The following is a 14,766-nucleotide window of genomic DNA, read 5'->3' on the forward strand; positions in this document are numbered from 1 at the left end:
TATGGTTTCACTACTTGAGGGCAAAGTCAGATTTTCTAGCTTTCATTATTATATGGACCAGCATCATCATATGGACCAAGAGACGGAAAATAGACCAGGCAGGCATGAAATCTGTTCCATGTCCCAAACTGCTCAGGCTCAGTTTTCCTCCTCTGTGAAATGGGAAACTAACCACAGTGGCCTGCCTTGCAGGACTGTTATAAAGGGCAAACAAATAAAGGGCAAAAGCGTATGCATATATCACAAGCAAGGCTGCTTTTGCAATGGGGCCACAATTCTGGCCCCCCACGCCTCTCCATCCCTCCCAAGATGGCTTCCCCATATAGGCGCCTAACGCATTGCCCGTCTGCCCGGGCGCGGGCCGCGGCAAGATGATATTGCCACCTCTCCACAGGCCCCCATGGTTTAAAAACAACAGCCCTTCAAAAATACTGTATATTACTTTTATTTGTATTGGTGGCACGAAATAAATCAGGCGACTTCCTTAGACAGCCTCTCCACGAGCTGGAGGCCCGCTTCCCTTCTCCCCCTCCCCCGCCCCACTCCGGAGAGAGAGAGAGACTGACTTCCTGGAAGGTTCTCTCAACCTAACCTGCTGCCTGGCCCCGCCCCCAGGCCTCCCGGGTCCTTCGTCGGCGGCCGTAGCCTGGCGGAGGAGCGGTGGGCGTGGCTTGGAGGGCCCCCGAGAGAAGTTAAGTTGCACCGTCCATGCTCGGCTGCCTTGTTCTCTCTTCTCTCTCCTTAGGAGAGGGGAGGGGGGCGGGAGAAGTGGCTCCTTAGAGGGTGAGTCCGCGTGGGGGGAGGGGACCAGGCCCTCAGGTAAGAGGTGCTATTATATTTTTTAAAATATAAAAAGGCCTTTTCCTCTTTCTCTTCACAAACCCACACGAACGCGGGGGGGGGGAGGGAGAGGGGGGAGGATTATTATGGGATGGCCCTCTTCACGATGCAGGCCCGATGCGGGGACGTTCCCCTCCCCCTCCCTCACCGCCGCCGCTCTCCTACGGCGAGTGAGAGGGACCATTTCTGAAGGGAGGGGGAGGGCCCTTCGCTTTCCGCCCTCCGGGGTTCGCTTAATGGGAAAGGTGGGAGGGAGAAGCCAAACCCAGCTTTTGCAGAGGGGGAAGGAAGAAAAAGGCTGCTTGGGTGTATTTCCTCCCTCCACCCCCTCCAAAAAAAATATCCATGTCGCATTCTCTCTTGTGCATTTCTCTCCCTCCCCCGTCCCTGTCGGCTCTTTTATTTTGTGTGTGTTTTCATCGCCATCCGGTTTCTAGTAAAGGTTGGGGAAGGAAGGATTGCACCCCTGCTAAAGCCCTTGCACACACAGGCCGGCTCAGAGGAGGAGAGGAAAAGGAGGTGGATTGATCTTGGATGAAAAGAAGGGAGCTGGATTTGGGGAGAAGAAGGAGGAGGCCGAGATCTGGGTGGTGGGTGGATGTTGCATCCAGGAAGGGGAATTTCGGTGGACGTTTGTCGGGAGCAAGCTGTGCGCAGAGAGGATGGCCCTCCTGCACTGCATGGACCTTTTGCGTGTGTGGGTCGTTACGTGCAGAAGTTGTGATGGGGTGGGAAGAGAGCATGCGGGCACAGTCCTACGAGGAAGTGAGTCCCCGTGTTGCCACATGGAGTTTGGCACGGAGCGGGTGGTAGGGTTCCCTGATGTACTGCCGAACAGCAGCAGTCTTCAGCACTGTCAGCTCCAGACGCACCTGGAACCTGATTGTGCATTTGGGGAGCAGTTTCTTGCACGGTTTTATTGTATATTTGTAGGGCTGCCCATCTTGGAGCAGGCTGTAACTTGGTAGTTCAGATGTTTAAGAGCTTGCACGTGGGAAAGCTTTTAAATGCAAATGTGTCTGGTTTTGAAATCGATGAGTGGCCAGGTGAGAAAGTGGATCTACAAGTGCTTGTCAGCTTCCTAGCCATTTGTGTGCGAGAGGGACTTGTCAATGGATGTGTTCTCGCAGACAGAAATTTCAGCCTTTCGCATGGCATCTTTTTTTCATTTCTACACATCTGCGTCTGGGAATGGCTTTCATATGTTTTATCACAAAAGTATAGGAGGAAACCAGTGCAGATGTCTCCTCTGTTCTCTGGTGATACTGACAAGGTCAGAGGAGAGTCTAGTCAGTCTCCACCTATGCTAGGAAGAATTTGCCCATTCACTCCTTTCCCCTGTTGCTTCAATGTTTATTCACAGTTGTTGATGCAAAGGCTTTTTTCCTAACAGTTTCAGTTTTTTGGGAGAGTGGAAGTGGGGATAGTGAAAGAAACGGCAGAGGGGTGGGCTGGAATGATACCTGGGCTAGAGAGATTTGCATGCAGCTAATTTTCTTATCTCCATTTTTCTGAGACAGATAGATATTAGGGTGGGACATGTGAAAGTGTGTTTTATTGTGTTGTTTGGACCAGTGATTGGGAAGGAAGAGGTGTGATCTGTAGTTCAGATTGTTTAGGAAAATATTCTGATATATTGAGAGTTAAACCACAGTCCTGAGACATGGGTGTGGAGGGGAGATTTTCTGCAGTGTTCATCAGATGTTTTAGTCTCTTGCCCCATGCAGACTTGGAAACATTTTCAAGGTTCTTGAGAATCAACATTTGATTTGTTAGGCACACAAGTAGCTGAATACCTGATATATTTCTAGTCTTGTTGATGTATGTTTCTTTCTCTTTCCCCCTCCTCTTTAGAAGGCGACTGCAAACCTACGCTATTTACTTGGAAGTAAATTCTGTTGGAATCAATGGGATTTACTCTCGGGTAAGTGTAGCTTACAATAGGGGTGGAAGAAAATGTTGGGGAAACAGCAACTAGGAAGGCTTCAAGCCTTTGCATGTGTTTGAGGGTTGAGCTAATATTGATCAGCCCACATTGTCAAAGATGGTTTGTGGAGGGAAAAGGAAGCAGTGGAACTGAACAATGATTTCAGCTGAGAATGGCCTTTTCAGTTTCCAGAATTCTAATAACTGATTTCAGTGCAATCTTGTACGTGATTCGTCAAAAGCAAGTCCCAATTTGAGTGGGACTTAGTCCCAAGTAAGTGGGTATAAGATTACATCCATATTTAACTTTTCCCCATAATATCTATGAATGCATATTTAGTCGCTTAATGCCAGTGCTTTATCTTTTGACTTCCACTATCATGTTCTGAGAGTTAGTATGGTTTAAAAAATGGTGAAAGGATGCATCCCTTTGCCCTGCCCCCAGTCATACTGCATATGGTGAAATAAGGATTATAATCTGCTCTAGTTGTTACGGAGCCGGGGAGTGGTTGTTGTTATGGAACAATTAACATGAGATGTCTGGGTGGGTGGAATATATTATACTGTCTAAAGGTGTCCATAAGCTGGGATGAGGAAAATGTACACTTGGCATTCATGTACTTTTTAGTTTGGGGGAAGGGGAGAATTATTTTTTTATAGGCAGTCTTAGAAACCCACCAGAGGTCAGTCAATCCTGGGCATCCTACTATATGCATTTTCTCCCTCAGCCAGCTTTTGTTCTGAATATTTTCAGCAGTTAATGTTTTGAAAACCTCACTTTCTCTCTGTAGCCAACGACTGGTGATGGTGCTTCTGCTTTTTGAGATGGGTTGGTCTGTGGGTGGCATTGGCTTCAACGTAATGGAGAAGCCAGAGAATGTTGCAACAATTGGGCAGGTATCTGCCATGGGTGGTATAGGGCAGTGATGGGGAACCTGTGCCCCTTCCCAATTGTTGCAAGGCTGCAACTCCCATCTTCCCTGATTCCACTGGCCATGCTAATGGGAATTTTAGTCTGACAACATATTGAGGGCCACATGTTGCCCGCAACCTCCTTAAAATTATTATTTATTGGACTTAATAGTTTTTTTAAAAAAACAAACTTAATTTAAGTTCAAAGTTAATTGCAATATAATGGAAAGCAAAAGTTAAAATAATAGAAAGGTAAAAATAAACTAAAAGTTAAAAATTTTGAGATACATAAAAAGCAGTCTTAACAAATCCCACCCACTGAAAGAGGCTACAGTGTCAAAAAGTTAAAGAGCAAAAGCTTGGCTTAAAAAAAAAAGTTTCTCCCTGGTGCCTAGAAGTAGCTAGTGATGGTGCCTAGCATGCCACCCTGGCCAGAGCATTCCTTAAGTGGGGAGCCACCGCTGAAATGGCCTGGTCTTGTGTTTCCACCATCCAGATTTTCCTCCGAGAGGGCCCACTGAGAAGGAGCTCAGATGAGGAACACAGGGTCTGGTTTGGTTCATAAGGGGAGAGGAGGCGAGCTTTAGCCCATCATTGATCAGAGTTGTCATTTGGTCTTCTCCACGTGCCCTAATAGTCCCTGATAATTTATTTCCCACAGCTGCTTGGCAAACTGGGGAGCCAGCTGGGCTTTTGTAGGCAAGCAAGGGCATCAAGGTCCTGGGACATTTACCCACTGCAAAAGCTGACTGTGACTTCAAAAAGGCCAGCAGGAAATCCCCAAAGCCTCCAGAAACACCAACCAGGATTCATCAAGCTTTGAGTGAGGACTTTCCTAATATGTCTCCCACAAAGATGTGTTGTTTTGAGCTCCCATGACCTTAAACCAGGAGTGGGGAACCTGGTCCTCTCTAGATGTTGCTAGACTACAGATCAGCCCCAGCCAGTACAGCCAATGGTCAGGGATGACGAGGGATTTGGACCAGCATCTGGCGGTCCAATGGTTCCCCAGTCCTGGTCTGGGAATGGCAAGTTCCATCCAAGACAGGTTTCATGTTTGATGGACCTCCCAGTACGTTTCCAAGCACAATTCAAAGTGTTGGTGTTGATCTATAAAGCCCTAAATGGCCTTGGGCCTGTATAACTGAAGGAGCATCTCCACCCCCATTGTTCAGCCCAGACCCTGAGGTCCAGCTCCAAGGGTTTTCTGGTGCGGTTCCCTCACTGTGAGAAGTGAACTTAAAGGGAACCAGGCAGAGGCCTTCTGAGCAATGGCACCTACCCTGTGAAATGCCCTCACGTCAGATGTCAAGGAAATAAATAAATATACAACTTGTAGAAGACACCTGAAGACAGCCCTGTATCAGGAAGTTCTTAAAGTTTGGTGTTTTATTATGTTTTTATATGTGTTGGAAGCCTCCCAGAGTGGCTGGGGCAACCCAGCCAGATGGGTGGAGTATAAATAATAATTACCTTACTATTGTTATTATTTGGATGAAATGTTCTAGCTGGGCACACCACCTCCTTGCTGTTGTGGCCACTGCTCTTTTTGCTTGTCCTCTTCTCCTGGGCCAAGTCCAGACCAGCTGTCCAGAAGGAGAGTGCAAGGCAAGAGGGAGAAGGATGCTTAATCTCTGCAATATGGTCACTATTTGTCTGCTTGGAGAGGTAAAGTGACTGGGCATTGAGAGCAGTGAGGGACAGGGGTTCTGGAAGTTGGCTGACAGCCTGTTTTGAATGCCGAAAGTCCCAGGTTCAGTACCCAGCATCTCCAGGGAGAGGCCCCTTTCAGAAACCCTGGAGGATTGTTGCTGGTCATTGTGGACAGTATGAAGCTAGATGGATCTAGTGGTCTGACTCTGTAACACAGCTTCCCATGTTTCTATTGGCCCAGTGTGAAGCTCCCCGAGTTCCCACTGTGCATATCTCTGCAGAGACAGTGCAGATGGAGCCATGGACACAGCTGGTTGTGGAGTGTTAGCTGTGTGCACACTGTCAGTTTCCATGCTCTCCTGAAAGGCTGCTGCTCTTGAAGTCTGAAAAGAGGAAGGGGTTCATTTGCCGTATTCCCATTGTGATGTGTTCACTGCATTGCTGCTCCTTTGGGAGAAAGGGCAGGATAGAAATGCAATAAATAAGTGTTGAACAAGGTGACTGGCATGTGACAAAGTTGCTCCTGCCTTGGGGGCAGGGGGTTGGAATAGGTGGTCCGCCTTGTCCTTCCTGAACTCAGCAGGATCATCTTCTTGCTTTCTTGGTTTGCTGGAAGGAAAGCGGGCTGTGTTAATATGGGCTTGCAAATAAGCCACTTGCCTGGCCTACCTAGTGTCAGTTTGCATAAATGCAAAGTGGGATTAGAGGATAAAAGGAGCCCCGATCTGTCATTTCTGTGAAGAACTTGTGAGGGGGTTTGCTCCTGTACTAATTGTAGACAGGGTCACCGATGAGCTCTTTTGTGCTGTTCCCTGATAGGTAGCATGTAGTTTTGCAGGAGGGTCGCTGAGCTAGCTTTCTGTCTCTCTTCACAGTGATCTTTCAGCAAGGTAGTTCTTGGGAGCACAGTGCAGTAAACTCCATCCCATTGCGATCGACGTACTTAGAATAAAGTATTTTACATGGGTAAAATAGGTGTCATTTTGTGTCACACTGCTGGCAAGAAATCTTCAGAATTGGTCTTCCTTCAGATATAAAGTTACACACCCACTGACACATATATACTTTTTCTTGACTTAAATATATATTAACACAAGCATTATATGTCCAAATAGATAGCCAAACAAGCTTTGCATCGAAAGGGCAGTAAATAGTGGATGATGGGTTCTTTATTTTCCTAGCCTTGTGTAAGTGTAAGTCTCCTGGCAACTACAAGGGCTCACGGGATCCACTTTCATTGTCCATCTGTTCATCCTTGCACTGCAGGAACATCACTTAAAAGTCCATGAACTTCTGCACATACCAAGGATTTTGCCAAAACAAAGTTAATGCCAACAGTAATTTCTGACAAGAAATTTTGGGTGCATGGCAAAATCTCTGGCCCACCCTAGTGGGACTTAAGTTTTCTGCACATTTGGTAAACTGCCAAGTCCCAGTGTCCCCCCCCCCCCCGGGAGCCCTCTGCAAATAGGTAGCTTGCGGGGGTGGGTCTCATATAATGGCTGCTTGAAGGAAATATGCTGGCTCACGGCAGCCCCTTAATACTAATATTAGCGGCATCAATCTTTGTTAAATAGCCTAAAATGGGAAGCAGCGATTTAAAATGTTGGTGGAGAGAGAATGGGGAACACAATTGCCTTCAAAATGCTAGAGTAATTTTTAAAGTAGGGTTTTGTTCTTGCATACGTGTGTGAGTAGAGCTGTTGATGTCTTTCATTGTTTGTCCCCTTTTCTTCTCCAAAGCAGGGGAAAGAAATGAGGCCAGTCCCAGTCTTCCTCTTTAGATTCAGGGGCAAAGATGCTGATGTAGCAATATAGAGCAAATTGAGGTGGGTGGAGGCGACTTGCCTCAATGTTTGCTGGTGGTAGGAATGAAAGGAATAAGCTGAAGTTTTTAAAACGGAGAGGAAAGTGAATGAGGGGCATCTGTGTGTTGCATTCTGAGCTGCAATCCGACTTCAGAGCCCTTTCCCTTCCTCTTAGAGAAGTGATACACTTCCTGTGTGGGATTGTAGCCTGGCATAACTACCACGCCTGGTTTTGCAGAATTTCACACGGGATTAGAATCCTAGTTTGCATCCTCCGCTCAGCAGGCATGCCTTGTAACCCAAGGATTGTTTTCAAGGTCATCCAATTCCTCCCCCCTCCCATCCTCTCTCTTTGAGATTAAGATGGAATGAAACACACCCACTCCCCTCGCTTCCGTTGCCTGCTCTCTTTATCCCACCGCACAGAGTTGACTCGGAAAGTTGACGAAAATGGATTAGGAAACGGTTGACGTCCTGCATGTGCCTGGTCCGCATGCAAGCACTGGACCCGTCGGAATCTAGAATTAATCTGCATCTTCTATCCTGCTTCAATGAAGTTGCAGTGGTTTCAGGCCACGTTCTGAAGGATTCGTGTCCCGTGACCTGGTGATAGCCAAGTGTCAAAGGAAGCTGAGCTTTGAACTGGATTTGGCTAATCACCAAGTGAGTTCAAACCGCTGGACCATCAAGGCTGCTCAGTGTCTGCTGGCAGTGGCCAGTGAGATGCCTCCGGGAGGTTCAGGAGCAGGGCATGATGGGAATATCCATCCCCTCCTGCTAATCCTCAGCATCTGGTGATCAGAGCTTTTGAAACATTGACGTTTTAATGGCTATTGTGGCTAGTAGGCCAGATTCCAGAAGACAAGTTGTGTTTTAGTCTGCCACAAGGCAGACAGCTCTCTGTCTCTCCTTAAGGGGAACGGGCCTAATCCAGTTGACACTAGGCACCTTTTAAGTTCATTGATTTAAGTGGGAAAAAACTAATTAACAACTCTATATGCAGTCTCATGCCGGATAAGCAACTTTCTCCCCAATCAGAGGTGAATTTTAAAGTGCTTTAACTTTAGACAGTCTTACCTGGTGGCGCTGGTAATGCATATTATCATTGTTCACAAGTTACATTTTCATCACAGATTTAACCAGAACGTGTCCAGGTACTGAGGGAGAAAACACGGACACATGCCTTTCCCAGATCCTTTGACTTATGCGACTCTGTGACTAAAAGTGAATTTATCCCACAGGTATCTTTCTAGCTGTGTTCCTCTAGTGCAGCCACATCCAACTCCTTAGAGGCCACAATGTACTCCCAGCATACAGCAACTGGCAGTGATCTACCCATCTTTCTTTTTTTATTTTGGGGGGTGGTATGCAAGCCAACAAGCAGGGGGGTGGCTCCAAACATATTTATTTAGTAAGATTTGTGTACCACTTAATTAAAAAAACCCCTCATAAGCGGTTTACACAAAACGTTATAAAATGCTTGTTTGTTTATTTATATTTTCAATTTATTTTCCCACCAAAAAGTAAATAAATAAAACTTTACAGATTTTGACGTAGACCATAAATTTCTTTATCCATTGACTTCCCGTCCCCACCATGCTTTCCATATTTGCCCTTAAATGCTGCAGATTTCATGTATAACATCTAATACTTCCATTTTAACCTGTTTATCTTAATAATTGATGCCGATGCTCATATTTCAAATCCTGCTCGCGTTATAAAATGCTTGCTTAAAATAGGCAGAATAAAATTACGAATATAGATAAAAATCAACAGATTTTGAAAACAAATGTACATGATAAAATTTACACGTCTGGGTGAGCTTACCTAACAAAAAAAAACCCCGGTGTGAACAGGCATCAAAAATACTACAGGTAACTCACATCTTAGGCTTATTTAACTTACTAGATTGCAGCTTTGAGCAGGGGGAGGAAATAAGTAAATGTCTATTTATTAACACCCATGCATGCATGTATTGGATCTGGTAAGGCTTGGGGAAGGTGGTACTAGGGGGCTGGTAGCATCCCAGGGTCTTCAAAGGCAGAGTAAGCCAGCCGGGAAGGAGGCGTGAGGGCTGTGACAGGGTCCTAGAGTCCTCCTTTCCACAGCCAGGTAAGCTCTTGCAGGACTTTGTGAAGAAGGATTAAGGGCTCTAGGACCCTGCGGAAGACCTTGCACCTCCTTCAAAGCAGGAAGGATCTGGGATGTTGCCTGAGCCCTTGCACCACCTTTCCAAAGTTGGGTAGGTTGGGGCCCAAGGATATCTGGTGGGCCACAGATTAGCCACCCCAATATAGAACACTGTTAGATCGTTCAGAGCATTTTGTCGCTACTATATCTGTAATCCTGACAATATCCCTGCAAGGTAGGCCAGTTGTGTTTGCACCTTGCAAAAGTTGCTAGAGAGCCAGTGTGGTGTAGTGGTTAAGAGCGGTAGTCTCGTAATCTGGGGAACCGGGTTCGCGTCTCCGCTCCTCCGCATGCAGCTGCTGGGTGACCTTGGGCCAGTCACACTTCTTTGAAGTCTCTCAGCCCCACTCACCTCACAGAGTGTTTGTTGTGGGGAGGAAGGGAAAGGAGAATGTTAGCCGCTTTGAGACTCCTTAAAGGGAGTGAAAGGTGGGATATTAAATCCAAACTCTTCTTCTTTTTAGACTAAGAACAGCTGAAAGCTGTTGGGATGCGTTTGTTGCTGAGGTGAGACTTGAATCATGGGACTCCCTGACTCCTTATTATTGCTGTTCTGAACTTGCAATAGAAATCCGGCATTTTCCTGGGTCATAAGCCTCATGGTATCGACCACAGGGTGGCTAAAGCAAAGCTTGAACGTTACTTCCAGCTGTCTCGTAACTGCCAAATTCAACCTTGAGTTACCCGGGATGTTTCCTGGTTGTTAAGGCGTAACTAAAACTTGTGTGTGTCGCTCGCCGTTTACATGCTGCTTTTCACCATTAAAAAATGTTCTCCTTAGAGCAGCTTACCAAGCAGCAAGAACCACCCAGTAATAAAAACCATAAGAACATAAGAAGGCAAGGTGTGCTGGATCAGGCCAAAGACTTCTTGTGATGCCAGCATGTGACATTAAGAGATGTAGTCCTTAGTTTAGTCTCATCATACCTGACCATTGAGTATGCTGATTGGGGCTGGCAAGAATTAAAGAGTCCAGTAAGAGTGACATCTATGTTGTACATTTAAAACACTTAAAACACCTCAAAAGAAGAAACTGTAGTTTGCCATACACTGAGCTTCAATTCCCAGCACCCTTAACTAACTGCAGTTCCCAGGTTTCTTTGGGAAGAAGCCCTGGCTGTTGAAGTGGTATGAGATTGCTTTAACGTCATGGTCTAGACTCTTTAATTCCTATTAGCCCAAGTCAGCATCGCCAACGCTCAAGGATGATGGGAGTTGTAGTCTAGTCTAGCAGCATCTGCAGGGCCACAGGTTCCCCATTCCTGTTTTAGGGCTTTGGCGGTTGAACTGTGCTTGGAAACCAGGGGACGTGAAACTAAATTTGGGGTGGAGTGATCAGAAATTGTTCCAAGCTGCCACTGCATTTGGGATGCCTAGATTGTTGCTTCAGTTCATTGAGAACATAGTTTGAAGGTTCTCTCTCTCTCTGAAGAGGGACTACTTGGTGGGTGTTTGCAGATGGGATATATCCTCATGGTTTGGAAAGGCTTTGCGTGGTGTGCGTTGCGAAGCTCCCATTGTGCAGGAAGCTTCCTTGCTTGCTTGCTGGAGATGTGCTGTTTGGTTAACTTATCCGTGAACAGAACTTGCTCGTTCATGTGAACTGTAGATATAAGGGAGACTACCTATTTGGGACCTATTTTTTTATATCTGTCTATCTAGGGGAGGGGCTTGACTTGCAGAACTCTGTGACATAGATTCTGGACCCGCTCAGTGTTTTGAGGCATCCAGACGTTTGCATTGTGTGTGTTTCTTTGGCAAGGAGGGTGATCTAAATTGAGCAAGTCATGTGAATTTATGTAGTGGGGGAGCAATAAATATCCTCATCTCCCCAGCCCTATATCATCACATCTCCCGTCTTGTGAGCCAAATCCTAGCCGCCTAAAAAAAAAAAATGTTTTTTAAAATTCTGGTGTTAATGTTACAATATATTTAGGAGGGGGGAAATGCATGTACTTGACCAAACAGTATATCCAAAGGCAAAACAGGAAGGGGAGGGCTCCTCTTGTGGCAAATGCCCCAGTAGGATCCTACCCTTCCCCCTCTGTTGTGGGGCAAAGTGTTTGGCATCCATACATGTGTATGAACGCTGTTGTTTGGGAGTGTTGAAGGAGTAGTTTTTAATTCGTACGACTGATACGAGTGGTAGTTTTTCATCTTTCAGTTGAATTGGCCAAGAGAGTCCCCAATTAAATGGAGAAAAGTTACAGAGGGGAGTGTTTTTAATAAAAGCGCTTAATGAAACTGCGGGTAGAGTTATTGTCTCTTTTCCGACAGGGAGGAAGGAATGCTTCTTAGGTGATGTCTCTAGCTTATATGCATCATCAGTTGTAGACTTTCGGTTGTAGACTTGGGTTTTTTTTTTAAAAAAAAGTAAGTTTCTTGCTTCAGAATGGTTGCCTTTACTGATAAGCAAAATTTGAGAGATCAATCAGCCGCTCATACAAATGACCAGTTAAAATTATTTTAATTACTTTTTGAGCCCTTGAAACAGTACACATAATGCATGCAATGCACCCAAGTGGATGGAGAATTATTATTATTATTATTATTATTATTATTATTATTATTATTATTTTAAAGTGTGCTGCTGAATAATCACAGTGGACGTAAGTACTGGTGTGGTGGGGCTCCCCACCTTCGAAAATGGATACCCCAGCGGTTTGGGGTGGGAGAGGAAGCAGCCAGGATAAATGCACCTATGTATGTATGCATAGGCCTATGATAGGTATTTGAGTGTATATGCATGCACATAGAAATTGGGGGGAGGGGGGGAGGTGTCGTTTTTTGTGCCATTATATCGAAATGCTCCGCTGTGCGGATGGGATGTATTTCTGCCCCTCCACAGACACACATGAGATGCAGGGATGCAAATGAGCAGTGACAGGGGAGGGGGGCAGCCCCTCTTTCTCTCTGCAGTGAAGCAGAGGAAAGAGGCTGGCTGGCACTCTGTGTCTGGCTAGCTGAAGGGGGGAGTGGGAAGAGAGAGCGGCTGGGCCTGGCTCCCCCTCCCTCCCTGCACACGGAAGGAAGGAGGTTTGGAGGAGGAGCTGTTGCCGCTGCTCTGGGGCTGGGTAGGATCCAGGATCGGATGGGGAGACCTTGGGGGTGGAGGGGGGAAGGCAGCTTCCAGCGAGGAGGGGGGAGGGGAGGCGGATTGTGGGTAGCAGGAGGTAAGCGGGGTGGGGTGGCTTGGGGACGGCGCCGAAACTGGAGACAGCAGGGAGGCGGGGTTGGGGGTTGGGGAGGACTGGGGCTTGCAGGTTTGGGGGTTAAGGTGGAAGGAGGCAAAGGAAGGAGGGAGCTGGCACTCGGATGAGGAGGAGGTAAAGAGGGGGGGCACGATGTGGAGCTTGTAAGGGGAGGGGTGGCTTGGCTGCCGGGCGGAAGGAACGCCGGGGCTGCAGAAAAATGGTGGGTTCAAGAGGTGCTGGGGTTCACGGCTGGGGGTGGATTTGGGTTTAGGCAGGGAGGCTATGTAGGGAGCTCCGTGGGGATGGAAGAGGGTGGGGGGAGGCATGCCGGGTTGCAGCGTGCAGAGAATGGGGTGCATTAGGGGGCTGGGAAGGCAGAGGTGTGCAGACAGGCGGAGAGCAAGGCTTTGGGGGAGGAAGGATAAGCCCAGGCTGGGTGGAGGGAGGATGTTGGGGCAGTTGGGTGCAAATGGATGGAGGAGAAACAACCGCCAGGTGGGCTGGAGGGAGAAGCAGGGGCCCTGGTGTGAGGCTAGCTAGGCAGGGGGAGAGAAGGAAGTGTTGGGAGGCCAGGGGATTCAGCTCAGAGGTGTGCAGGGGTCCAAAATTGGGTTTGTTGGCAGATGCGAAGTGATGGGAGAAAGCCCTTGAAATAACTAGAGGGGTGTGAGGAGGATAGGAAGTGGGGTACAAGGATGCTCACCCCAAGAAAAAGGGTGTGCATGGGGGAAAGGGGATGGATGTTGTTTTAGTGGGGGCTGTTTAAATCAGTAAAACAGCCAAGGAAAGCAGGGGGAGTGGAAATTCATAGTTTCAAGTTAAAAGGCCCACTTGTTCCGTTCTGTTTTTTCTCTTGAGGCTGTTTTTGGTCTGGGTGTCTCGACTGGAAGGGTCAGGGGTGATTGCTGCTGGACTAGAACTCCCTTCACCCTGACTCTGATGGGAGTTTGAGTCTGTCAGCATCTAGAGGGCCAGAGTTTTGCTGCACCTGACCTAGGGCATGAGCAAGGGAACACAGAAAAGAGTACTTCCTCCTGACAATGACTTGCTAACTTTTAGGTGTTGTGCATCCTCAGATCTCCTTCTTGCATTTCTCCCCACCCCCTTACAAGACCTCTTCTTTGGTTTTTTTATAATATGCAAATTAAATTAAATCAGCTCATTGGTCAGTTGAAAGGCAGATGATACACCTTAGCCGACTGGTCAATGGACATTCCTATCTTTTAGAGCAGGATCTCCAACTGTCTCTCTCCAAAGGTGGTCAGGCTCCAGGCTCCCTTCAGCCTCAGCAGGCGTGGCTGATTCTCAGGGTTCATGGAGGTTTTCCCACCTCTGGAGGGCACTATGGCACCCACCTGTGTTGAAGGGCACCCATAGGCGATGTGGTCTCTGTCTGGCTTTTCCAGGACAAGCAACTCTTGTGTCCTTGGAATTAAGGAGTAAGGTGAAAGGATTCCAAAATTGCAGAGAATCTAACCTGTCCAATGCATTCTGGCTAATTAAAAATAAAACAAAACCCAACCCTACTGGTTAAAGATCAGATACACAGAAACACATTTTGGCTTTGAGTTTAACCCTGGAATAGCCTGCTATGCACAGAAGCAACCACAACTTCTTCGCTTTATTTTTGCATCATCCTCCTCCACCAGAAATTGTGCCACTCGCGGACCATCCACCAGTTGCTTCAGATGCAATTTTTAAAGAGGCATCTCATTTTGCCAGGCCCATAATATGGGGCCCTGTTGTTGCTAAATTTTTATTTCAATAATCCTGTCCTCTCTTATTTGGGTTATTTTTTAAAAAAAGTTTTATTGTGTTTGTTTATTTAATTTCTATACCGCCCTTCATCCAAGTATCACAGGACAGTTTGGAATATACCTTAATGTTGCATTTTTTTGCATCTGGCTTAGGGATTTTTAGAATAGATGGTGCTTTTTGGCAATCCTTGCAAGGGAAAATCTGTAGATAATATTTCCCTGGAAGTAGTTACGTTTCTGCAGCTGTCATCAGGCTCATCCACACTTGTTCTAAGAACAGGAACGCATTCTCTCCACAAGGAGGATGGTGCAAAGCTGACTCAAAGTCCTGTTCTCCTTTCCCTGGAGCGGATGTAGTTGCATTGCCAAGAGGTATAGACATCCCTGGAGAGGCAAATTTCTCTTCCACTAACTGTTCGGGGTAGAGAGTGCATTGTTGCTAACTATTAATAATGATTTTAAGAGAAGAACCTTTTAATTGTCCTT

The 14,766-nt window shown here is 46.7% G+C and overlaps 1 protein-coding gene across 4 annotated transcripts in view; it reads left to right on the forward strand.

Annotated features, from left to right (window-relative positions):
- The first annotated feature begins 630 nt into the window (after positions 1-630).
- Positions 631-14,766, forward strand: part of CHD8 (chromodomain helicase DNA binding protein 8) — a 63,849-nt gene continuing 49,713 nt past the window's right edge. For 2 of the 4 annotated variants that reach the window (XM_083471076.1, XM_083471079.1), the window contains exon 1: positions 631-783. The gene's annotated coding sequence lies outside the window, so the exon portion shown is untranslated. Of the gene's footprint in view, positions 820-2,694; positions 2,765-14,766 lie in introns of all 4 variants that reach the window. The other 2 variants (XM_083471077.1, XM_083471078.1) reach the window with 2 other exon arrangements.

Source organism: Podarcis liolepis (genome assembly GCF_965112155.1).
Source record: "Podarcis liolepis genome assembly, chromosome: 13".
Lineage (NCBI taxonomy): Eukaryota > Metazoa > Chordata > Lepidosauria > Squamata > Lacertidae > Podarcis > Podarcis liolepis.